The sequence below is a fragment of the Paroedura picta genome, chromosome 4, assembly GCF_049243985.1.
Source record: "Paroedura picta isolate Pp20150507F chromosome 4, Ppicta_v3.0, whole genome shotgun sequence".
Lineage (NCBI taxonomy): Eukaryota > Metazoa > Chordata > Lepidosauria > Squamata > Gekkonidae > Paroedura > Paroedura picta.
In genome coordinates, this window is record NC_135372.1 from 50,101,519 (window position 1) to 50,128,276 (window position 26,758).

The window sequence follows — 26,758 nt, forward strand, 5'->3', positions numbered from 1 at the left end:
TTGGGACAGAACTACTCAAATGCTCCCCCCCCCCAGCAGTTTAGAGAAATGCACCGCTCTTCTCTGTCTTAAGGGGATCACTGTCTTTTTGATGTGATCAGCCATTGCACCCATCCCCACATTTATCTCAGACCTACTTCCAATTCTAGTACCAAAACATCCCATAGATAAGAGGTACTGAACAAGCCTGGAACTAGAAAGCAAGTATGAACACGAGAATAACTGGCTTTGCGATTTCATGCGCATTCCCACTCTTGTGTGGGCATTTCAATAACACAATATGTTTGCAAATGCCTATTTAAGTAGCTGAAATTACAATTTTCAGAAATGTCATGCTGACACTAGTTAAAGAAATCTTTATTGTTCCTGAATGCTTGGGGTGTCGTGCAATATGATATATTAGCTGTTCATCATCCTTCTGTGTTAAGCAATTTGATTTACAGACAATGGAACATTGGGGGAGAGATCTATCATTTTTCCATTGATCAGTATTTGGCCAGCAAACTGGATGCAGAAAGAGTGCCACAAAGCAAACAGAGAACACTTTATGACAAAGTTCACTTGCACCGTTAGAAATTATTGTGACTCGTTGTTCGATAGATTGTGACATCAGGTGACAATAAAGGGCTTTCGAGACAAATAGAGTCAACTGGAATCTCTACTGTTGCTCTTCAGTTTTCCTTTACTCTGTCAGTGGTAGTATAAGATATCTGAATCTACTGGGTATGGAAGAAGAGATGTCAAATACTTAACCAAGCTGGATCATTTTTCTGCATCCTACGTGTTTATAATACCAAGATCAAAAACGTCTTTGAATCTAAAATTACTCCAAGGTTGACTTATGTCCCTATTGAGTTACTTGTTTACCTGGCTAACAAATAACACAGCGTATACTGTGTGAGAACAACACAGGTGGTCAGTGCTCTGGAGGTTTACATCAAAGAGGCCACCGTGAAGTTTTTCAGTGTGAATCGTCTGTGGTCTGAATTTTGTCTGTCACTGTTCACCACAATGGGTTCTTTAACTTATGATTGAAGTAGCCTTTGGTTCCTGTTGATTCACTTTTGAGTGCAGCCCTTTCCGCCCCTACATAAAATGGAAACTCTACATAAAATGGAAACAGCCTCACATGGGATTAATGAGCTCAGGATGGACAGTGTGACCTTACCTTGCCCAATTTCAGTTGATTCTGTAAATGAGGCATAGATTAACAAGCTTTTCCATTTTAATCTTTATTGTTTTATTTAAGGAAAGCATATAGCATGTAAACACTGTAAGGACTCTTTCCAGTGTCCAAGCTTAACAGATCTGTACATTGTCCAAAATGTTCAATATGCAACTTCTTATTTGTCTAATGTCTATTCTTCCAGTAGGTCTCACCTGGAACAGAATATTTACCGGTGTCTATACTGGGACTTAAGAGCCTCTTGTGGAGCAGAGTGGTAAGGCAGCAGTCATGCAGTCTGAAAGCTCTGCCCATGAGGCTGGGAGTTCGATCCCAGCAGCCGGCTGAAGGTTGACTCAGCCTTCCATCCTTCCGAGGTCAGTAAAATGAGTACCCAGCTTGCTGGGGGGTAAACGGTAATAACTAGGGAAGGCACTGGCAAACCACCCCGTATTGAGTCTGCCAAGAAAACGCTAGAGGGCGTCACCCCAAGGGTCAGACATGACTCAGTGCTTGCACAGGGGATACCTTTACCTTTATACTGGGACTTATATAAAGTTGCTTCTGCTCCCTTCTCAAAAGACAGCATACTGTCTCATTCGTAGTGCAACCCTCAGCCCTTGCAAGACACAATTCAATGTCTTGTATCATACAATGTCATTTAGGTTAGAATAATAGCAACAATCCAAACTGGGCAATCATTCAGAGCTGATTAGCTGGCTATGCTTTAACTTTTTTTGGCACTAAATAGAATAATACATTTAGAAACCCACTGTCGGTAATAATTTAGTTGAAAGTGCCCCCCATGCCTGAGACAGCAAGTTACAAAGTTATCAAGTAGGCCTGAGGTCAAATAGTTCCTGCGGTTCTTTCAAGGTAAAGCCTTGTGTCTTAGTCAGACTGCAGTTTCCAGCCTTTGAAGGAAGGGGGAGGTTTAGTCCACAAAACTGTATCTTTTTTAAACCTCAGAACATAGTTTGTTCATGTCTCTGAGCTACCCAGGCCACCATAATATGAAGCCCTAATGTTCGTAGATTCTCCACACTTTGACAATTAATGTCATCTTTAGCATAGCTACACATGAATTACGTTCTCATGTCAGGTCACACCGTGCGGTATGCCTATTCACACGGATGTTTGGTGTGTGTGGAAGTTGGGCCTACAGAGAGCTGAATCCCTGGGCTGGAATTCTAATGCAGAAAGAAGGCCATAATCCAGGCTAATTCAAACACTAAAAACGAGGCACAGCCAATAATTCTGGAGTCTATGCAATGGTTTGTTTCATGTATGCATAAAATACATTCAAAAAAAACACAGTTTTCAATATTTCTATCAAAGCCAATACAAATAAACCATTAAATGTGTCTCTCAGGCTGACCCTATTAAATAACTAGATTAGCCATCTCTCTAGGCTAGGGTTGCCAGTGGAAGAACTGAAAGGCAGGGGCATGGGGGGCAGCCAGCAACATTGACTTTGCTAAATCAAGTGGCCATGGACAACCACATAATACGACTTCCTGGGAAAACCAAAAAGACTTGTCACTCTCTAGAAATCCCTGGAAGCTTTATGGTAAAACCTAGAGAGTAAGTCCTCTCCCAACTGTTCAAGTTGTTTGGTGCCAAAGAAACATATCTGGGATCATGTCTGGTCGTGAGTGCCTAACACAGTTTGTTCAGTTGCCGAACATATTGGCTAAGAAATTTGTGGCATCATTTCTTCTCATCTGAAGTCTTGCAAGATCCTGAGTCTTGAAGGACTTCCGATGATATATGCTGTCATCTAACTTCATAAAATAAACCAAGACCAGCATTTCCTTCTCAGCGGTCTTTCATTGCAGGCTTATACTTGAGGAATAGCGGGGGTGAGGGAAGTCCAATAATAACTAGGGGCATTTCCGCACATCAGAAAAAATACTGTAACGCCAGCTGAATGGTGTAGTGCTAACCATTATCGCGCCTCCAAGCCCCTCCTCACCTTTTTAGTATGTCGCTTTCATCTGCCACCTTTTCCCGCTTCTCACCCTCCATGAGTGCTGCTGGAAATAGCGGAAGAGAGAAACACGCTTTATACATGTCTCTCTTCTGCCTGTTAATCAAGCCAGGCAGCCAATCCCCTTTCTCCATGTTTTCTTTCTCCATGTTTTAAAGGTCCCGCGATGCCCACTAATTTTTTTTCAATTCATAGTTCTCCATTTAAACAACTATATGCATATAACTTTTAAACATTAATCTTGTTCCTGATTGGGACGGGAACTTTAGAGAGGCATGCTTTGTGTTACAACTTTTGTTGGGGGGGATAATTTATTTCTGGTATCACCTGCACGCTTGTCTGCCTATTCGTTGCTCCAGGATTTTAGACCTTTTAAAAAAGAAATTCCCATCCCTGGGAACAAGGGAGAGGCGAGTGTGAGGGTGGAACCAGGCAGGCGCCTTCAGCACGCTTGAGCCTCCATACTTTCCCTCTGCTGGTTTCCTGCTGGTTGCTCTCCTATAGCTTGCCCTAAATTGGTTGGGGAATCCACTTTATTCCCTAACTAGTGCTTTAAAATGTAAGATGTAGCTGGCCGGTTACTGCCCAGACGCTGGATGTTGGTGATGTCATATGGAGGGCCAAAATATAACAACTATATAAGGTAAGCATTTCACTACATTTAAAGGGTGTGGAAATGTCCTGTGTTTATCAATCACAGTAGCTCATGGAGTTTACCCAATAGTCCTAATGTGAAAACCATCATGGGTTGCAAATGAACATGTAGAAAAGGTTGTGCCTTTGCTTTGAGTATATTGCTCAAAGCCCTTAAATTGACCTCTTAGGAGTATTTTTTTTTAAATATTGCTTATACAGTCAATGCTGTAGATTAGCGGCTTTGTTTTTTCAACCAAGCAAGATAACTCCTATGTGAGGCTAATTAGTATTCTCTGAAAATGTCTAGGTTATCGATCTGAGATTTGAAGACGCTATTGATGTACACTAGCCAGTTACGCTTGGATTAGAATTACCTATACAGGGAATTCTAAAGGAGAAAATATATTACAATTTTTGTGACTTCTTTTGTTATGTAAACGGACAGCTCAGTTTGGAAATAAAGTATGCATTCTTTCAGGTTCTTCGAACATTAAAATTCCCATAAGAACAGCAGTGATCTGGGAAGTTGCATTGAGACACAACTCATTAACATATCTATCATTCAGATAATGCAGCGTCTTTTGCAAACTTGAGAACTTCCCCAAGCACATAATAGTCATAGGTTTCGGAATTTATCAGAATAGATGTTCTGAGATGTCTATATTTATGTAAGATGTCTATATTAAGACATTGCCTCACTGGGGAATTGCCTTTTATGAATAGTCACATGCCCATCATTAAGACAGGCAGGCTGTATGTGGAAAGGAGGGTCTGTTTATTACAGGGTTCTACATGAATATCTGTTTGCAAAGTCCAATGGCTACTTTTTATAAGGAAAAATGAACTTAATAAGGGCGTGATTTGAAACCAATGAGCCATAGATTGGCACTTAAACTTTCCCTGATTATTTGGTCTCCATTCCAAGTTAATCCTCAAGATGCTTTCCCATCTATACATTGCCATATTGGGAACATTACCAGGGAGGAAATAGCTGGGAAGCAAGATTTTGAATGAAGAGATGGCACTAACTACATCTCTCAAGTTCTTCACTTCTTACTGAAACTGCAACACTAGAGCCATTTTCACAATATGTATTGGGAGGTGTCCAACCATGCATACTGGGAATGCATGCTGCCTGTGGTCCTCCTGAAGTGCATGTTCTCCAGTTCATCTGAATAAGGCACCATGTGTGTTTTCCAGCTTCTGTACATGCAGATGTGGACCATCAAAAATCAAGTAAATAAATAGGGTGCCTAATTTCGACTGAGATTATTGGGAGGATTGTGACCAGTATTCACTCCTCATGTATGTGTTTAGATATATTCCAGTGTAACATCTGAAAAAGGATTAGGAGAAACATCCATCAGGAGGAGGAAAACAGAGGCATTATGTGAAGATGCATGCCGAATGGTAAAGCCTATCATTTCAGCGGATGGCCATGTTGGTCTACGGTAGAGCAGTGAGATTCAAGTACCCTGAAAATCTTGTCACACTCTGAGATGCTCCTTGAATCTAACGGGAAAACATCAAAATAGTTGGTTCTTTTGATCTTTAGGACTTCTTCACATGCAGGCACCATGTTCATGTTATTCAGCAGATAATTATTGATTATATACCAGGAAAGCACTGGTTTTGTTTTTCATTAGTATTAATAGACTTCAGGAACCATTTCAGCTCACTGAGAGAAGGGGTCTCTTGGTTGGTCTGCTATCAGATGCAGACCAAGATATTTGGAAGCCTAGAGCAGAAAATGCAAACAGTGCATATCCATGCCCCCTATGGTATCCCCTGTGCAAGCAGGGGACCCTTGGGGTGACGCCCTCTAGCGTTTTCATGGCAGACTCAATACGGGGTGGTTTTCCAGTTCCTCCCCCAGTCATGCCCCCTATAGGAAATATAATATTCAAGCCAAAGGGCAGTTTATGCTGTTACTGTGACCTTCTCTTGCACTCAAAGTGGGTTAGTTCACCCTTGGCCTTCTTCACAGGGTTGTTAGGAGGGAGAAATGCTGATGAGAGCTCCTAAGAGGAAAAGTGAGCTATAAATACTGCTAATAAATATAAATAAATAAAAAGAATGGTTTTATTCATTTAACTAGACTTATCATTTATATTGAGAACTCGTGTTTTTCTTTGATTTATTTATTTTCTTTACAGCTAGCTTCCCAAAAGATTTAGCTATTAATATTAACGGGTATTTGAATTTCATTACTCTGATTTATGCCTTTTCAATATATTTAAAGCAATGTCAATACAAACATATCTGTCTCTCATGAGTGCTCGGCATAGGACTGAGACCAGAAATGTTCTGGGACATATTCAGCAACAAAGGAGGGTTTTAGCTATAGCGACTCTATTAGAACAATATATTTGCAAAATGGAGTGTCCTTTCTGCTCAGTATTTAACACTGGCATAAATTTAAGGGTGATCACAAAATGGATTAGGTCCGTATTCTATGATGGACCTAATACAAGATTGGTCTCAAAATCAGTTTTCAGGCAGCAGTAAAAGAACATTTCATTTCACCCCTGAAAAGGAGAAAATTAATCAATCCACTGTTATAATTTAATATAATGTATTGATGTAACCATGAAGATTAAATCCCACGTAGTGTTAATTTAAGGTGCTCCTCAGTGGAAGGGCTCCTTACACACCTCCAAGATATAGGCATTCATTTGCTGAGGACAGAAAACCAGATCAAAAGCAAACTGTCTGTTTTCTTCTATTATGAATTCATTTTTGAATCCCCAACACTGATAGGATTGGACAATAATGTCTGGGAATTTGGTACACTCACTATTCTCATAGGAACAAAGTTTCTTCTCCTACAATCACTAGAAAATGTATCCCGACATCAGAAGGAGAGAGATAGCATTATTTTACCGCTGCTGAATCTTTCTCGAATCCTTCTGTCTCCTCCACCTCTGACATGTATTTATTTGTGCATTTACTTTATATATTTTATTTCCTTTATTTGTAGTGTGCCTTTCTCACTGAGACTCAATACTTGTACATCTTGTGGCCAGCAAAATTTCCAGGATTCTAGTTGATTCTTTGTCTGATGTGATTTTCTCTTCATTTTGTTGCTGGAGACACATTTGCCGTGCCCTGCAGAAGGGATACCTGGTGAGTGAATAAACGAGCTCTGTGCCTGCGGGTGTGCCCCGACTGGCGCACCCTTCCCCTCCACGCCGCTGCGCTGACTGCTTCGAGTGCGAATGGCTGCTTCGGTGGCCCAAGCACTCAACCCTACACCCAATCCTCTTCCCCCTCCTCATTCAAGAAAAGAAAGAGGCTCCTGTTGTGCTTGCCTCCCCCCCCCCCCGTTCTGAGCTTCCCCAATCACATGCAGAACACTTTCTGTTTCAATTTGGGGGGGGGGGTAGAAGAAGACCCAAGTTCAAATCGATCTGAATTCAGCAGGATCCACAACGGAATAAATAAAGTAAGTACAGCATTAGCCCAGGTGGAAGAGGAAGGTACATTTCAGAGTACAGGCATGTTTGTTTGTTTGTTTAAAATATGCTGCTTCTCCAGAGATCTGTCTGAGACAGGGATGACTCCGAAACACAGTGGTGATGTCTGGGCTGGGCTGTGGGGAATAACTCTGGTATCCAGACCCATGAATTCAAGGCAGGCTGTGGCTGTGCATCTGAAGTGGTCACTAGGAGTGAGAGACGAACTGTTTTTAAATACCCGATTTTTCACTACCCAAGGATTGACAAAGCAGCTTACAAATACCTTTCCCTTCCTCTCCTTCCTCTCCCCACAAGAGACACCCTGTGAGGTAGGTGAGCAAGAGAACTCTAAGAGCACTGCTCTGCAAGAACCATCCTAAGAGAACTGTGACTAGCCCAAGGTCGCCCAACTGGTACATGTGGAAGAGTGGAATCAAACCCGGTTCTCCATTACACTCCATTACACTGTACATTACACTACATCATACCATGCTGGCAAGGGGGGAGGGAGAAGATCACTGTCTAGAATGCCCTGGCATCAGCGTTGCTGACTAAAGTGATGACTGGAGTTGTTTTGGGGTAGAGTAGATAAGACTGAAGAAAATCGGAGTAGCTTCTTTAGTTCTGTGGCGGCTGTCCAAGTTGAATGAGGGGGTAGTCCTAGCCGTTTTAAGTCTAGTTCTGTCTTGAGGGAAGGTTCTTGACGATGAGCCATTGGTATCTCTTTCCCCCCTTCCCATTTTGTGCTCCGGAAAATGGGAGCTGATTGTCCCTAAGCTTGTGATAAGTAATGGGTAAAAGTGGTGAGTGACCATGAAATGCATCATATCGGAGTGGGTGTGAAATTATTTTTGCATGAGCACTGAAAGTTATATCTCTTATTACTGGCTCACAATATGTTCCTGCCACTGTTCTTTTGAATTCGGTGAAAATCACTTTATCTACGGTCTTGGGGCTATGGAGCCTGATTTCTGAGAAAGGAGGTAGAATCAAGACCCTTCTGACTTTCTGGAAATCTGTGTGATACTAAAATTGATTGCTAATCACGATGTTTGCTTGTCTTGTATTACTATGTCAATACCAAAGATAGTGTTTGCTGTTGGAAAACTTCAATATCATTGATATCTGTATTAAACACTGGCTGTTGCAATAGCCTCTTATCAAGTACTCCATATTTATGGCACAAGTGGAGAAAAGGACTTCAGAAAGGGGAAGTGATATTCAATGGCGACGAGTACTTCAGAAGGCGGGATATAGATGTGTCAGAGTGAACCAAGAAATCGTCAGAGAGAATAGGACTTTGCAGCATTGTTCAGTGAAATGTTTGCAGCCTTTGCCTTTAAAATGGCATTTATTTTGTTATTTCCCCTCTCTCTAAAAAGCTGATCCTGTTAATATATGGCCCTAGATAGATTCATTTGCCCTGAACGTTGTTTAACCCAGTCATGTGTAAGGTTGGATCCACCAGGGTTTTCCTGCTGGTGGAAAAGATGAGTCCCTTTTGGCCATCTCAAAAGGTTATTCCAGGCAGGGGCAGTCTTAGCCAGTGGGCAACAGGGTGCGGAAGTGCCCTGTGTGAACCGCCCTGAGCCTTTGGGGAGGGCGGTATTTTTTTTTTAATTTAAATTTATTTTTGAATGTATACATCACGTCTCTCGACAGTCGCCTCAAGGAAGCTTACAAAAAAATCCATAAAACAGCATAACCCATAAAATCCTGTTAAAACAGAATATATACATTCATCATAAAATCAGCAGTCATAAAGATGGCAGTGCAAAACAGTTTCTCCCAATCTAATTCAGCTGGTCAAAACCAAGGACGTTCAGTATGGGATGCACATATCGTAACTCAGGTCAATCCTTGCCCTGGCCTCAACCAAACACCTAGATGAAGAGCTCCATCTTGCAGGTCCTGCAAAACATAGATAGTTATTTTAGGGCCCTTAGCTCTTCCGGGAGCTGATGCCACCAGGCTGGGAGACAGGGGGCCCAGGACAACCAACAAATTCCTACCCACAGAGTGAAGAGCCCTACGGGGGGCATAAGCAGATAAGCGGTCCCTCAGGTATACAAATGGAATAAAATAAATAAGTAAATATTTTCCTGGTTCTGTGTTCAGTAGTTGGTTATATGCTCTGGAGTTAGTTCTTCAGATTTAAGGGTATTTGCCGTAGATTCATGATCCTACATTTCCACTGCACTTCCCAAACGAGTACTAGTAAAGCACAAGGATAGTTTCTTGCCCAGACAACCTTATTGTAAATATAGTGTTTATGCCTCTGAACAATAGGAAGTTAATATAGAGAGTCTGACAGGAAATATCTTTTTTATGAAGAAAGTTTCAGCTTCCTCAGTTCCAGCACTTCCTATAATTCTCCAAAAGATATAAATAAAGAGGATAGAGGTGTTTATTGAAAATATACAACCTCTTACAAAGCATGTACTCTGATACAGTCTGATCTAATATCCTGAGATCATATAGGTTGTTTCTAATTAAGATTTAGGATGTGGATTTTGTTTGTTTCAGAATAAAACTAAACAAGGTACAGATAAAGGGATTTTCAGCATATTGCTCTTCTGATCTTAGTTAATATAACAGTGCTTATGGATCACAATACTTCTTCTGCCTATATTAGTTTGATTGAGATTGACTAGCATGGGGGCATTTTGGGGGCTCCAATAAGGACGTGCACACATCTGTTTTGGCTTTAAACATGGCCACAGCCATTTATTCCAACATCCCATCCCAAAGGAGTGGTGGCCAAGCATGGAAGAGGGAGCCTGTAGAGGCGAACTCCATTCATCCCTCAGGGTCCCCAGATGGCACCAGGAACTCCCCTCCCACCAGGTCCAAGCCAGGAACTCGGGTCTCCTGACCATATGGACCCTCCACCAGGGAAGTGTCCTCCCGGGAATACCAGGGTGAGGTACACACCTCATCCGGTGCTTCCCTAGGCCAAGTGGGAAGGCAAGCCTCAACCTTCCCAGCTGGTTGGTGGCCGCTCATGACTTGACATCTCTTTAGAAAGGCGTCTCAGATGGAGAGTCTGGCATGCAAGCCAGACCCCCTCAAAAATCCAGGATCCCTTCCATGTGACCCACTGGCTGTGACAAATTATAAAATAACATGAAACCATAACATTATTCAACCCCAGCCCATCCAAACTGTCATAACCATAACTGCCGGAGGGTGGCTGCGTAGCTGTTTTCTAGCGGGGTCCAGAAAAGAGGCCGGGCTAGTACATGTGGTGACTTTTATAGCCTGGCCTTGCCCCACCCTGAATGATGCTTTGCGTCATTCCCCCACACCACTGCTACATGCCTGCAGCACACAGAGAGAGGTGTATCCCTGCTGTACCCTCAGCTCCCCAGCCATGTCAATCTTGCAACTAAGTTGAGTCAGCAGCGCAATTAACCAGTCACAGCCCCCAGTCTGTAAGACCTGAGCAAGGCTGTTAACCATGTGGCATTTTGAAAGTCATTTATTCATAGGCTAGCCATAAGTTGGGAACAATTTGACAGCACATATCCACACAAAAGTGAATTATACCATCATGCTAGTGAAGTGATACACACATGGGAGCAGGCATGTCATGTAAGGAATTTTCTCTGTGAACAGGTGAATCTCATTAAGATGTAATGTAAGTTATTTAATGTTCAATGTAAACTGCCCAGAGCTGCAAAGAAATGGGTGGCATAGAAATAAATAAATAAATAAATAAATGAATGAATAAATAAATAAATAAATAAATAAATAAATAAATAAATAACGTTAGCACTACTTCCTCACACACTAGACAGGATTAGCTGGTGCCACATCCAGCCGCAGGTTGAAGAAATGGCCAGTAGTTTAGATTTATAGTTATTTACTTAACATTAGATTTATAGAACTGTCCCTTTGAGTTCCGCCGTCTTGGAGCAGAGTACAGCAGTTTAAAACCAACATGAATTAAAACCAAAATCAATTAACCTTTCTAAAACAACATTTCCCTTGCACCTGGGCCTTTTCACATCACTCTCCCACATTGCTCTCCCATAATATTTGCCAGGTCCAGATGTTATGAGGGAGAGTGTTTCAACTTGGGGAGGGGGGTTCTTAGATGTTGGTGACCTGGCTTCAACCAGACACCTGATGGAACAGCTCTATTTTACAGGCCTTGTAGAACTGAACGAGCTCTGACAGGGCCTGCATCTCCCCTGGAAGCTCATTCCACCAGGTAGGGGCCAGGCCCAAATTCAGGTCCCCAGTCTGGCGTGGAAACATGCTAGATGACCTTAGGCTAGTCACACATTCTACTTCAGAATTTAGGGGGAGAAAGGGATTATGCTAAAAGCTGCTCTTAGGTCTGCAATATTGGAAGGTGTCACAGAACGAACAGTAACATTGGAAGGAGCCTCCTTCAGGGTGGGTGTAGGTTTTCATGCACATAGCTGGGTTGGAGCCAATACATTTTTAAAGTCTTATTTCAGCAAAAAACCAAAATGCTTTCAAATCTATTTTGTCTTCATATAATCTCTAAACCCTAACTGGAAATTAGTCTTCCCCCTTAGAAATATTGGCAGATATATTGTTGTTGATTGCCTGGTTTAAGGAAAATGGCTCAAATAATAAATTCTAACTGCACCATTTGTTTTCAAGGTCCCTGCAACATTATCAATATTTGGCACTCTTGTACATTCTTTGATCCTGCGGACAATAGGAGCACACTGTAAGACAAGCTTAGCTGTACCTAGAAGATAACAGGGGCCCGAATGGTTCCCTCCTTTTAGAATTGTGTTTGAAAAGGCCAATGTTACTTTACTGGTATTGCCATTTTCTGTTCCTTTGGGAGTCTTGTGAGTAACATGGCCTGTAAATACAGAGAGAGAGAGAGAGAGAGAGAGAGAGAGGAGCTCTGTGCTAATTCTCATGATAAGAAAACAGAGTTTATAATAAACTTACCGTGTTATAATAAACTATATGGTTATCATTTCTTCCCCATGTGCTAACAACTCATCCACAGACTCTTCCCTTCAATCTGTGAAAGGGAAAAGGTTGAATAGGCAAGACAAAGGAGATCAGGAGAAGGGCCACAGTAGAGCATGTGCTTTGAATGCAGGGCTTGGGTTCAGTTCCCTGCATCTCAAGATTTAAAAAATCAGGTAGGAGGTGATTTGAAAGACCTCTAACCTGAAAACCTGGAGAGCTTCTGCCACTCAGTCCATGATCTGGCTGGGTATAAAGTAGCTTGTTTGCATTCTTTCAACTAGGGATACCAGTCTATGGGTGGGACTTGGGGAAGCTCTGGAATTCTAGCTCATCTTTAGACTTAAGAGATCAGTTCCCCTGGAGAAAATGGCTGTTTTCGAAGGTGGACTCTCTAGCATTATACTCCAGTGGGAGCCCTCCCTGCCTCAAATCCCACCTACTCTTGGCTCCACCTCTAAAGTATCCACTATTTCCAAACCCAGAGCTGGCAACCGTATTTCCAGCATCCCCTGCCATACCTTCCCCTTCTGCTTGGTCAAGTCTGTAAGTTCTACAGCAAGTCACAAGTGTTCCAAGTGTAACTCTTCCTAATGGGAAGGGTTCAAATCAATAAATGACAGCACCTTTATGGTTTGACAAGATGGGAAATTGCTTCAAAGGAAAAGAAACCATTTCAGACATTGAATAGTTTTAAATATAACAATATTTATCATCAGCCCCAGAACTGCAATACTAGATTCAGAGCAAAATCACAGTGGCTATGAGCATAGCCTTATTAATGGAACAAAATTTTCAGTGTCCTTCCAAAAGGGCACTCAGAACAGAACCAATCCTAATGAACACCGGAAGAAGAAAGTCCAAACTTGAACTTATAGAAGTGCATGGCTGCTGCTTCAGGACTTGACTTGCTGCTGCTACTCAGAAGTTCACTCCCTAGCTTGGGCCTGCAAAAGAATTAGCAGTTTCCCTCAGTCAATCTCTTCTCTCTCCTGCTATAGGGCCAGAGTGGCATGTGAGCAACTTAACTTAGTGCTCATGCTCAGTAACCTTTGGCTCCCTAGGCCTAAATCCTAAACTGATGGAAATTATTAAAACAAAAATGACACGGGTTAAACAAGGATTCTATCAGCCTGGACTTGTCACCAGTTCAATTGCTGCTATTATTATTATTATTATTATTATTATTATTATTATTATTATTATTATTATTATTATTATTATTATTTCATTGATCTTTGTGGAAGAAAATAGAATCAAAAAGTTACCAACATTCCAACTAATTCCTTGCCAGCACTAGATGTTTCATCTGGACCACCGTGAAACCCAAGCAAATGAAGTTTCCAGTCTTATCCCTCATGTGTCACATTGTTCTTCCAAATAAACATTTTGCTGTTTCAGGCCTCTCATACATATAGAGAAAGGGAAGTTTGTTTTCACTGCTCTGGTATCAGCAGGGAAACACAACCATTACCGCGGGAGGGGGGGGGGAAGACAAACAGGAACCTCCACACCTGACAGCAGTGAAGAGTCTTGGTTTCATAGGCTGCATGTTTGGCTGATGCTTTTTATGGGCCAACAGCTGCATGACTCATTTATGTGTGGGAATGGTTGTGTGTGTGTGTGAGTGTTTGCCTGCCTCAGCCCTAAGAGGTCTGGTGTAAATAGGAAATGATGAGGAAAATCAATTCAGAGCAAACACATTTTTTTTCAAGGTTGAAACAGGAAGAGATAGGAAACCCAGGAAGATACTTGATAGATATTCAGCTCTGTAAGAGAAGAGGAAGGAGGCATGTTGAAGCACCAGGGTGGTTATTTTGAGTTGCCGAACGGAAACGGGATACGGCATAGAAAGGATGCAGATAGGATGCCTCATGTTGCATAGCAACCACCAGGGAACAGAAGCTTCTTTGCAAAACTGAAGACCATCTGTGGGCATGAGAGATTTAGAGGAGAACCCAAGATTAAAGGGGGAAATTAAGAGGACACAGAAGGACATTACCATGCTATCTACAGACACTTACTGCCATTTTGCAGGGATGACTTTGGATTTCTCCTCTCTGCTGTTTTGATTTTGCTTCTCCCTTTTGTGCAACTCAAACGGTGATTCTTTATTCTCGGGCCCTTTTGTATTTCCTCCTGCCAAAATGTCCCCATAAAATTAATTAATTATCACATTTTTATCTATCGATAAATCAACAGCATATGAAATATATAAATAAATACACATTGTATGTGCAAATACTATATCAACTGTATATAATATGCAACACATCTTCACAACAGACAAGCTGACACCAGAAAGCTGAAAACTAAAATCAATGACAAAATATATGACTATAAAGAAATTCAACAGGGAATGTTCATCCCTAATGTGTTGTCAGATTTCTAAGGCAGAAGACTGAGATATCAACCCACAAAGGAGGCCATTCGATGCATCTCTGCATGATTCACTGTTCTGGCCCTGAGTCTGGGTTTGTGGGGATGTGGGAGAGTTATTCTCCCATGTCTCTGGGTTCTTATGGTTACTTTATTTAATCATTCTGATGTAAAGTCACAGCACACTTTTCTGCCCTCAGAAGAGGGTACATGTGTAATCTCTTCATGAGTTTGATCCTACCCATCAGGGAGTCCGTTCAGAAAACTGACTCATGCAGAAAACTAAAAGGTGGGCTCCTTGGGGGTGCATAGTTCATTCATAAATAGACTTTTGTGGCTATAACTGTGGAGTATGATTCCAGTTTTAACTTGAGGGGAAAATGTGCCTGAAGGATCAGAACTTTGGGAAACACTGATCTAAACTCATGTACTTTACAGCCCCATCTTATCAATGGTTAATCAGAAAAAAAGTTCAATGGAACATGCCCTCAGGCAAGCACTGCCGTGTTTTTCTCAGTTCTATATGACAAATTCTGTCTGTTTTGGTGGGTAGAAATTGAAGCTGAGAGAAAGCATTAAGGGTATGCCATGGGTTTTGATACCCAAAGGCCTACAGTCCAATCTGGAGCAGGTCGGCCTGATCCTTCTGGGTTCCAGACGGGGGATGATTTTGCCCACTGCATCTGGACTGCCCTGGATTTGTGATTCTGGACAAGGCAGCCGGGGTGGCAAGGTTCTGCCACACTGTGGAGTTGCCTGGGGCATGTCTTTGTATTTTAAAGAACATGGGATTGTGTTAGATCACAATTCCGCTTTCTTAAAAATAAAAAAGAAATGACCCGGGTGGGTCTGCCGTGCTGGTGTAGCCACCCAGGATATTTTTTTTTTGTCCCTTCTGGGTTGCCTTACTCATGGCCGCGGATGGGGAAGAGCTGGGCCAGGACAGCCCGACTCTTTCCTTTTGGACGGACGGCCCAGGCACAGCGGGCTTTGAAGCCTAGTATATATATATTGAGCCTCTTGTGGCGCAGAGTGGTAAGGCAGCCGTCTGAAAGCTTTGCCCATGAGGTTGGGAGTTCAATCCCAGCAGCCGGCTCAAGGCTGACTCAGCCTTCCATCCTTCCGAGGTCGGTAAAATGAGTACCCAGCTTGCTGGGGGGTAAACGGTAATGACTGGGGAAGGCACTGGCAAACCACCCCGTATTGAGTCTGCCATGAAAACGCTAGAGGGCGTCACCCCAAGGGTCAGACATGACTCGGTGCTTGCACAGGGGATACCTATATATATATTGCTGTTATTCCTAGCGATCAGAATATTTAAACTTGAGGAGAAAAATTATGGATTTTGATTAGCTAAGAATCCAAATGTTTCCTTCCAAATATTCCTTTGAAAATGTTTTACTTTAAAAGTGCTGCTATTGGAACTACTGTAGAAACTCATTTCAAATGCTCCCCAGTGCCTCCAGGTGCACAATGTTTGGGGGCAAAAACAGAGAAGTTAATACATTTATGGGGCAAAACCATGCAAGTTCAGATCAAATGCAGGGACTTAAAGATGGCAAGAAATGAAAAACAGGACAAATCTTCAGGATACAAAAGCATCCTTTAGGAAAGAGAAAAAGCCAAGGAAGTGTGTGACTCATCGGTCTTTAAACTGTGTTTAAAGAAGTGTTTCTCCAGAGGTTTTCCAGGAATCAGCTGCCTGGTTGCAACCTTTTCCCTCTCCTAAATATTCTCTTAACTAAAATAACATTGCTTTGATAAGATTTCAACAACCAGACAATATGTTTATTGGGGAAGAAATTTTCGTGCAAAGGTGCAGTCCTAAAAACAGTGCTTCAGAGACTTTGAGAGACAATTCAGCTCATAAACAATGTCTATACTTGTTGAATGAAAAGGAGAAAATAACAGATTCTCAGAGCCAACTTGCTTCAACTTGGATGCCTCACCTCAGAGAACAGAGAAACACATAATAGCAAAGCATGCAAATGGGTCAGTCATGTGATGGGCCTGGCATAGTACAATCTTGAAAAGCTGTACCAGATGACTTCTTTGGTTGCAGGGTTATCTCCTTTTGCTGTTTTTTTTTCTGGTGGCATCTTCCCAGTGTGAGATCTTAAAGGTATCATACATAGTATGCCTATTTTAGTTGTCATTTCTGAGACAGAAGAAGAACATTTGGTTTTTATACGCTGCTTTTCTCTACTTCAAGGAGTCTAAAAGCAGCTTACCATTGCCTCCCCTCCCTCTCCCCAAAACATGTATCTTGTAAGACAGGTATGGCTGAAAGAGTTCTGAGGTAACTTTGACCAGTCCAAGGTCACCCAGCAGGCTTCATGTGGAGGAGGAGTGGGGAATCAATCCCAGTTCTCCAGATTAGAGCCCACCACTCTTAACAACTATGTTATGCTGGCTACAGCATGATAAAAGACAACTGGCTTGTTTAACGCCCTGAATCTAAGGAGATAAGGTGGGGATATATATATATATATATATATATATATATATATATATATATATATATATATATATATATATATATATATATATATATATATATATATATATATATATATATATATAATAAAAAAGGGAAATAATCCTCATAAATCTAAGTAGAACCCCCACCCCCACCCCATGCACACACACACACACACTAATTTAGGAGTCAAATACTGTTTAGAATAAACTAAGCAAATGTCATCAAAAGACTTAATCAGCATGATATCAAATGATGAGAAGGACAATTGGAGTAGAAAGGTCAATGTAAACAACTTATTGAACAGCTGAGAGTCAGTCCCAGAGTCTTTCCAGCAGGCTCCCTGTCACTCCTGCTGGTCTCTCTCTCTCTCTTACTCTTGCAATTCCCACTGCCTTCCTGATATCCTAACCCTTACAGGGCCACTATTGAACTCAACAGAATATCTCATTGTTGTTCTTTGATAGTCCATTTTTGAATCTTTGTTTCTCAGTCTGTGAAGAATTCGTAACCATTGCGTTTTCCTGTAGTGTGAGGTGAGTAGGTTGCTAGGCATACAACAGGTGTGAGTTGAAGGTGGTGTAATGGTGGTGACTGCCGCTGCTGTCCTAAAAATGTGTCCTTAAAGTAAGGGAACACATAATTCATAGAAGGAACAGGCGTTTTGTGGTGGGTTATCTGCCGTCTGGTAGTGCAAGTTCCCCAAAAACAATCCTTTCCAACTTTATTACTTTTCAGTGTGTGCCTCTTCTCCCACATACATGAAGCAGTTCAGCACAAGAACGCTAGACAGCGTACAATTCTTTTCTCCAAGAATGTTCACAGACAGATTCAAAGAGTCATGGCATATTTTTAAAAAAATTGAAGACTGGTCATATACTACAGTGACAACTCAAGATTTACACAGTCAGGAAAGTGTTGTGGGTTTCAAAGGATGTGGAATCAAAAAGGAACCCTTGTCAAGTGGAGATCTACTGAAACTCTCTTGCGTCCCCAATTCAGTCTTGCTATTTTTCCCCTCATAACAAGTTGCCCACACTTCCTCATACTTTCCCTCCCCCTTCCTGTTACTTATAAACCCATTTCAAATGAGCATGCAGCTAAGCAGTCATTTTCAGAGCCATCCAGTATGTAATTGTTGAGGAGATAACTATAATAACTGTCCTAGCAAATTTATGGCTGTATATTGCACAGCTTGGAATGGCTCATAGTTACATTAACTGTGTTCCCTCTGATTGTTTTCTTCACCGGACTGTAACGTGTGAGCAAGGGGCAAATCTTATCAGCCTGATAAGTGACACATGCTGTGTCATGGTCTCCTAGAGTTGTCATTTTTTTCTGCCTTTCCTACAACAAAAGCTGAGCTCCATTGTAATGCCAACAGCAGCCTAGACAAACAAGTAAGGTCAGGTATAACCTACATTGCTTGATAGAGCAGATAGATGAGGAGGAAACAACAGAGGCTCAAAATGGAAGGCAAATAAAAGATCATCAAGAGCCACCATAAAGAATAGTAAAGTTTTATTCCAGCATCAGTTTTCTGGATCTATTTTGTCTGTCCACTTTATCAGATGCACTTTAACATGGAAGCTTGTTGGATGACATTGGGCCAGTTGCACAGTCCGCTCAGCCGACTTCACGGGTTGTTGTGAGGAGAAAATGGAAAACATGATATAAACTGATTTGGGGCCCCTTTGGGGAGAAGAACAAGACATGAATGACTGACTAGCTAACATGGCCAATAAAATCTACAGACCTTCCTCCATCCACCTCGGAGTTATTTCCACCACTGAACTGAAATGATGCAACTAAGAGGTGGATTGATCAATTAACAGGCAGGGGAAAGGAGCATTATTACAGTTTTAATTGGGAATTCATAGTATGATGCATGCGGACTATCTGTTGTGAACCATCCTGAACCTGCATGGTGTAGTGGTTAATCCATGTTTGATTCTCCGCTCCTCCACATGCAGCCAGCTGGGTGACCCTGGGCTCATCACAGCCCTGATAGTGCTGTTCTGGCTGAGCGATTCCATTTTTTAAAGGGTAATGTTGATTATGTTACTACACAATTTTTTTCAGTATAGCAACATTATACCATGGTGACAAACCAGGCAGCGAGATTTCATATAGCCTTCTTTGTGCAATAACTGAATATTTGTACAATGCAATCCTAAATAGATTTACATACTCTAAGCACTCTAATTACATACTCTAATTCCAGGGGATTTAGAAGGGTGGAACGCTGTTTAAGACTGAACAGATGTTGGCTAAGCACAGGTATCCATGTCATACCAGCAAGCTTTGGACGGAGCCATCCAGACAACAGACACCATGTTTGAACTGCTTCTACAGCGTACTGGCTTCAGACTTCAAATGTGCTATTGCATGTCTGAATACTCCCCTTTATAAACAAGAAAGACATACAGCACAATCTGAAGCAGAGTTATGACTGTCTAAATTGAATGGGCTTTAACAGGTGTAGCTCTGCTTAGAATTACACAGCTAGGCCACTGGCATGACACAGCTAGGCCAGACTATGTGTCCCAAACACCTGGTTACCTGCATGCAAGGATTTGGCCAATGTGACAGAATGGTCAGCCATGTTATTGCTGCCCTTGCAGTCTGAAGATGCAGAATCGATGAATTGTTGTTTGTGTTGACTAGAACAAAGTTTGCCTCACTGCAGTAACTGGCGTGACAACCGTACAGCTCCAGTCAGTGCTAGTCATGGGTTTTTCTGATCAACTTACTTCATCCAGTGTTTGATCTTGTCTTACACATCACTTGTAATCTCTGGCCTTTGGACTGCAACCATAAAACAAATGGAACAAATGAATTGATAGCACATTAAGATCTTTTCGGGAGCATCAGCTAGGATGTACAGCTTTGGGCTTTAGTATAACTTCCAGGAATCCAGTGAAGTACTCACATTCCAAAAGAATATGTTTTCCTGCCCACTTCATTTTGTCTTATATTGTGTCTTATAAATACTTTTGACAGTAGTTATTAATTTCCTGCTTTCTGCAGGGGGTTGGACTAGCTGACCTTGGAAGTTCCTTCCAACTCTATGATTCTATGATTTATGAACTTTGCATGATACTTAATGTCACTTTGGACATGAGGCCAATGAGAGAGAAAAAAACAGGAAAAATCAACACTTTCTTCCTATTATTCCACATCATTATAATGTTCAGAACAGATCTTGATATCTATAAAAGTGAGATGAGCAACTCCTTAGAGCAAGAGATGTTTCCAATAGATAGCAAGGGGGTAGTGGGTTCTCTCCCAAAATGTGTCCTTAAATCCTTTCACTCCCCTGTTTTCTAGTCACAGATTGTCAAGGTCTCGTAACATGGATTATCATCTTATTGACCTCTTTATTACCTTTGAAATGAATGGATTTAGATTGAAGTAACTCTCTTTAGGATTTCACTGTTAATATGAATCACAAAAGCTTTGTTTCCCTAGCAGTGGTCTGTGATATTACTTTGTTTCCTCCAATTCTTCTTTTAGAGTCATCACTGATGGTAGCTTATACATCTGCTTGTTAATGAAAATGCAAAGGATCTGATTTGGATATCATAATGATGCAATAAGCAGGCCCACAATAAATCATGGGATTTTGTGAGCCCAGTTCCCGTTAGTGAGGACTCCTCAGAGGAAGAGACTTGCCAGGAGCTCCCAGTTTCACCCAAGCCCCAGCTGAATGATAGTTTAGCCCAGACAGATATTCAACAGGCAGAGAGCTCTCACCAGAAGAAGGGAATGGAGCTGCAGACAAACCAGGGCTTAGACTCTCAATGTTGTTGCAGAAGCTCCTCATTACTCTGCTCAGCCTCCATCTATAGGTTCCTGTCTTGTCAGCACACTTGGCTCACCTGAGCCAATTAAGCAACATTGGCTACTTGCTGAAAGTGACCTCCAATCTAAAAGGCACCATGCTAGGTTAGCAACACAGTTGCTGACTGCTGAAGCCTGTAAATCATCACAGAGTGAGGATGAACAGGATGCTGACAACCTATATTAACTTGGGGATAGGAGGCCTTGGTTGTGGATGCAACTTTGTAGTTACTTGCAACCTGTTTCTACTGATGATGCCTTTGAATTGCCTGAATTAACTGTCTGACCTTGCATTCTGTCTGTACCTTTGGCATTCTGTTTTGAATACTAATTCTTCCTGCCTCCCTGTTCACTTGTCTGTGCTTCCTTCTAGCAGAGAACTAAAACCTGAGACCAGCTCATGAGGGCAGGAAGATCTCATCTCCTCCTTGTTTTCTGGTTCCTCCTTTCTTCCTTTGCCTAATTGCCTCTTTTCCCCTCCAACCCAATTGTTCCCCCATCCTGATTGATTCTGGGGGTTAGAGTAGGGATCGCACAGTTTGTTTTCTGCATGCCCACAGACAGGGATCTCCAGGGTCATCTAGTCCAACCCCCTGCAGAATGCAGGAAATTCACAACTATCTGCCCACTCACAGTGATCCCAATTCCATGCCCAGATGATGCCCCCCTATAAAAAACCCAGAATCCATGGCCAATCTGGCCTGGAGGAAATTCGCCTCCTGACCCCAAAATTGCAATTGTGAATGAGAGGACTTGTAAGGGGGTTCTCGTGTGAGTGTATTTGCAAATCTCATTGATGAGGGCTCAAAGTAGCATGTCCTGGGTGATTCCCCCAACTGCTGAATTTTTTAAAATCCTGTTGAAGGGACCACTCATAAGCATTAGATGGAGGAATGGGAAGGCCAAAACATTTGTGTTGCCTTTTGCATCAGAACAAAACCAAAAAGAGCACATCATGATTTCAATGCTTTTTGCATTGTTCGTTATCCAAAGCCCCTCTCATCCACAACTGCCTTCTGTTGTGTTATGCCTGATGATGATTTTTCATTCAACGAAAAGCTTACTGGGTGGCAATGTCTGCCCTGAAGGATAGGTCATGAGGCACTTCAGTTTTTCTATTTTCCTTTTCTTCTGTTCTTTAAAACAAACCCTACATCTTCCTGTAGCTGCGTGGCACCCTCAAATTGCCCAGTACTTCAAAGGTGTGCCGATCTGAATAAGTGGTAACACCTGTAAATATATCTGAAATATTAAAAGTGGAAGTGGCTCGATTTCCAGCTGTGCAAACAAGTATAATCGGATGTGATTGGCATGAGGTTGGTAGGGTGGTTTTTCTTTAAACCACAATTCTTAAACCCGGACCTTCGAGCAGGATCCCATGTCTTGCATGATATGGGCAATTTCCCCAGCTGAAGTATAGTGCTCCTGATATTTTGCAGGCTGTTGTTGGTCAGAAAATGAAAACTTCTGAGGGACAGCAGCATTTCCATGGGGCCAGGTGTACGGCACGGCCCCCTAGGAGATGGAACCTCTACAGCTAAATCTATATCCATGAAGTTGAGCTGTCGCTGCAAACCTCATTGAATCCATTGGAGGGAAGCTTTGAGGCATAGCCATGCAACAATCCTCCTTTTGTCACAATGTCACCATCCGTGTAAAGTGAGTGTAAAGTGCTGTCAAGTTGCTGCTGACTTCTGGTTGGGGACCCTGTTGAATTTTCAAGGCAAGAGATGTTCAGAGTGAGTTTGTTGTTGCCTTTCTCTGCATGGTGACCCTGGAATTCCTTGGTGGAATCCCATCCAAATATGAACCAGAGCCAACCCTGCTTTGCTTCCGAGACCTGATGAGATTAGTTTAGCCTGGACAATCCGGGTCAGGACACAATCCCTTGCACTGGGAATCTATCAACTGTGCATTAAGGGAGTGCATGCTACCCACATTTCTCCCAGTGTAGTGTGAACAGGGACAATTCACATATTTACCATGTGTGTACAGCTGCAGTTTACATGAACACAAATTCTGAAAATTTCAGAATTTTGCACTCATTTTGCACATATCCAAGCTGTTGCCCCTATTCATAGAACTTGGCAACTATGTTTACTCAGAGAATTCTTGATCGCATGCACTCCTATTACAGGGGGCTGGGGAAGAACCACAGCTTATCATTGTAGTGCCTTAAAAGGTTTCATATTATATTGGTTTCATACTAATTTAAATGTCATGACACTCAGGCATTTGCTTCTTTTCTATTTCTCAACCAGGCTTGTGAACTATGGTCCATGTGCGCAGCTTGTTCTGCATGTGGCATCTGCTGCCCTCGGCTGATTTGTGGTGACTTCTGGCCACGTAGTTCTGTGCACAGCCAGCAGTGCTGGCCTACATATGTGAATGCTGATATGAACATTAACTGATCGCCATTCTGAAATCACCTGAAGACTCTCAGTCCCACATTCCACTGCCATCAGAAGTGCAGCAAATAATAGCAGAACCTTCTTGGTGGTAGCACCAAGGCTTTAGGACTACTTTACCCTTCCCAGGATATACATTTGGGTCATTTTAGCCACTGAAAGTGAGTGGAAGCCAGCTAGTGGTGAAAATGGAGTTGTTTTGTTCCATTTTTTTTAGATGCTGCATGGTGGGTTATAATGATTTTCCCTCTTTTTCTCTGATGATTTCTCTGATAGGTTTTGAAGGAGAGACTATTGCCCTGGGAAATTGTATTATTTTATTTCTGGGTCTGAGACTGTCACACCTGAGGTTCCGCCTGTCCCTTTACAACCTGCTCAGTGGTTGCTATCATAATCTCACAGCCTACTGGTGATGCAGGACCCTTAGGTTGCGTGTTTGGCATCCACCAGGGTGGAGGCTTTTCAAATGTAGTCCAGCCCCATGCTGGTAGAGCGTCCTCTCAGATGGACCCTGTAAGGCTGAGCTTTTCTGGCCTGTATGTGTATGGGGGGGGGGGCTTAATGCTGGATCCACCTCCATCAGTTGTAAATCATTTGCTTTTTATACTCTGTATTTTATACTGTTTAACTGTATTTATTACCTCTTTTATATTGCTGGGAACAGTTCTGGACACTACTTTGTGAGGAAGAGACCCGTCTATAAATTGAAATAATTAATTTCTAACTTTTTTAATGAGCTGCACTGGGTGTGTCACTGACCCGCTGATTCTGTTTCAATAAACTCAACAGCTTTCTTCACAGCAGCAGAAGCATTTGAAGCACCACCCTTCCCTGCAGCTTCCATCCACTGCTGTACTGGTTTGATCCTTCCAACTTTACCGCTAGGGCAAGAAGAAGAAGGGGTCATCCCATCGGACTATGGTCATCTCCCCTGTGGCATAGTGTGTACATGTGATCCATGGTCCCTAGCACAGCCTGTTAGGGTTCAACCCAGTGATTCCTGGTCAGGCAAAAAGACCACTTCAGTTCCTGCAATGTGAGTTTGGGCTCAGCCCCTCCCCCTCCCATCATCGCAAACTGAGCCCGGACAGCACTTGATAAAGAGAGGACCTTGGAAGGAACAATCTAAACTCAGTGAAAATTCAGCAAAGGGGAATTCCAAAAGGCCAAACAAAAGAGAGTGGACAACAGTTGACTCATGAAAAAAGCTTTGCTATAATTTCTGTGCAAAGTTGCAGATAATGCACAGATGCCTGGGGTTTTTTTTGTCCCAGGAGTGACTTTTTCCTTCTTGTTTGTGTGCTATAGGTCACAAAGACTGCAATCCTGCTCACCGTTTGGTTGTACTCCTACAGATACAGCAATGACACCCCTGTGCTTTGCAACTGAAAGGGGGGATCTCTTCTCTAGCAGTTCTGCTCTCTTGTGGCTCTCCCTCAAGCTGGAATTTTTTTAAACAAACCATCTTTGCTGCCACAGTAAGAACTAGCAAGAGGAGATGTTCTGCTCTGTTGCGGGTTCTGCAAAAGTGTCATTGTGATTCCATTTGTATGCCTTACATCCCAGTTCTTTCTTCAGTAAAGGTAATTCTTTTCAAAGCACTGTATTTGGTTAATGAAAATCATTTCCATCCCTTCCCTGTTTGCTTCTGAATTTTCTGTTTTTCTTTTATGGTATCTGTTTCTCTTTGGTATTCCATCTGTATGTTCATGACCAAAGCAATTATTATATAGAGAAGTTCAGTGAAATGGTTCAGAGTGAGGAATCATGTGGAAAAAACGCTTGACTATCATCTCTGCTATGAATTTACCAGGTGGCCTCAGGCAAGCCCCTTTCCCTCACCTTTAGCCTATGATCTGCAATGTACCTTATTTACTGGGTTAATATGAGGATTACCAGTAGCAAATGTGTATAAAGTGCTTGGAGCATTCTAAAGTTCCACGTAAATTTAGCCTACTTTAAAATATATATCTTATTTTCTATTTTGTCCCCCCATTGCATATTGGAATGAAAAAGAAATGTATATTTGGATTTAGTATGACCAAGGCCACATGTATTCTGTGGTCCTACAATTGTGGCTAAGCAAATTAAGAGACCTGAATTGGCTACAGAGGCCAGCACCCTGAAAAACCCAGCTTTGCTTCTAAGAAAATTAGATTTCTAGTCCACATCACCATAAAGATAGATCTGAGGATATGATTATGCCTGCTGAAGTCTCAGGTGAGATGAGAAAGCAGGACTAGCCCAAAGTTGCCCAGCAAGCTTCCAGAGCACGGTGGGAATTGGAACCTCCGTCCTTCAGATCCGAGTCCAGCATACTCATCCTTACACCACTCTGGTTAACCAATTTCCTAAAGCAGAACCTCAACATGTGCATTTTGATGACAAGGAGGATCTCGTTAAGTTCTCCCAGCCTTTAGGAGGTATGCAATTCCCAGTAGTGGTTTTAAAGTGAGGTGGGACACATGTAATTGTGAAGCATAAGTAGTGTTAAAATTTCAGGGTCAGAACTACAGCAATCTGCAAATCATAACACAGGATGAGATTTGAAAGATAAATTTTGGCCCTTATCTGAACCATGACATTTATTAGTCTACAGGAATTTATGTGAGAACTTAACAGCTCCTGAGACTTCAAATGGTTTCTGATCATTATAATCTATTTGATCCATTAGCAATGACTCATCCAATCTAGAAATCAAATCCATCTTTTTGGGGGCAGAGGAGAGAAACACAGGAAGTTGATATGCTCCCAATAACAGTAAAAATTTTGCACCACTGCTCCTTAACCTTATTTGGACACGATTGGCTCAGATGATTAGAAAAGGCACAGATATACATTCTTGACCCTCCTCCTTTACTTCCCTTCTTGACTATTCAGACCCTCTAAGGACATCCTGTGGAAAGTGCCTGTTTTCTGAGGTTGGGTCAACGGTAATAAAATCTTTCTTGCTGGTGGGCCATCTAACTCAGGAATTCCTTGGCAAGGAAGGCTCATTTGTCCAGCTGCCATGGAACATTGCCTGATTTCAACAGAATCAGCTTTTATGATTTTGCCTGGAAAAGAAGCTATCTCATCCCTTGGATTTGGAGACATGAAGTTGCCTTCTAGTGAATCAGACAACTGGCCCATGAAGGTCAGTGTTTTCTTCTCAGACTGGCAGTGGCTCTCCAAGGTCTCAAGAAGAAGTCTAGCCCAAGGGTGGATCTTCATCTTTCATGGACTACAATTACCATGAGTCCCTGCCAGCTGGGAAAAACAGCTGGCAGGGGCACATGGTAATTGTAGTCTATGTACAGCAAGGTAGCCACAGTTTGGCCACCCTTGGGTTGGCCCATCACCAACTGCCTTGGTCCTTTCAACTGGAAATGCTGGGAGTTGAATTTGGGACTTTCTGCATGACAAGTAGATGCACTGCCACTGAGCCACGGCGGT

General features: G+C 42.2%; 1 long non-coding RNA gene across 1 annotated transcript; it reads left to right on the top strand.

The window, feature by feature from the left end:
* Window positions 1-6: 6 nt before the first annotated feature.
* LOC143835333 (uncharacterized) lies at window positions 7-26,521 on the top strand. Its single transcript, XR_013230100.1, has 3 exons — window positions 7-1,542; window positions 6,772-6,917; window positions 23,177-26,521. It is a non-coding gene; the product is annotated as an uncharacterized LOC143835333 (long non-coding RNA).
* The last annotated feature ends 237 nt before the right edge of the window (window positions 26,522-26,758 follow it).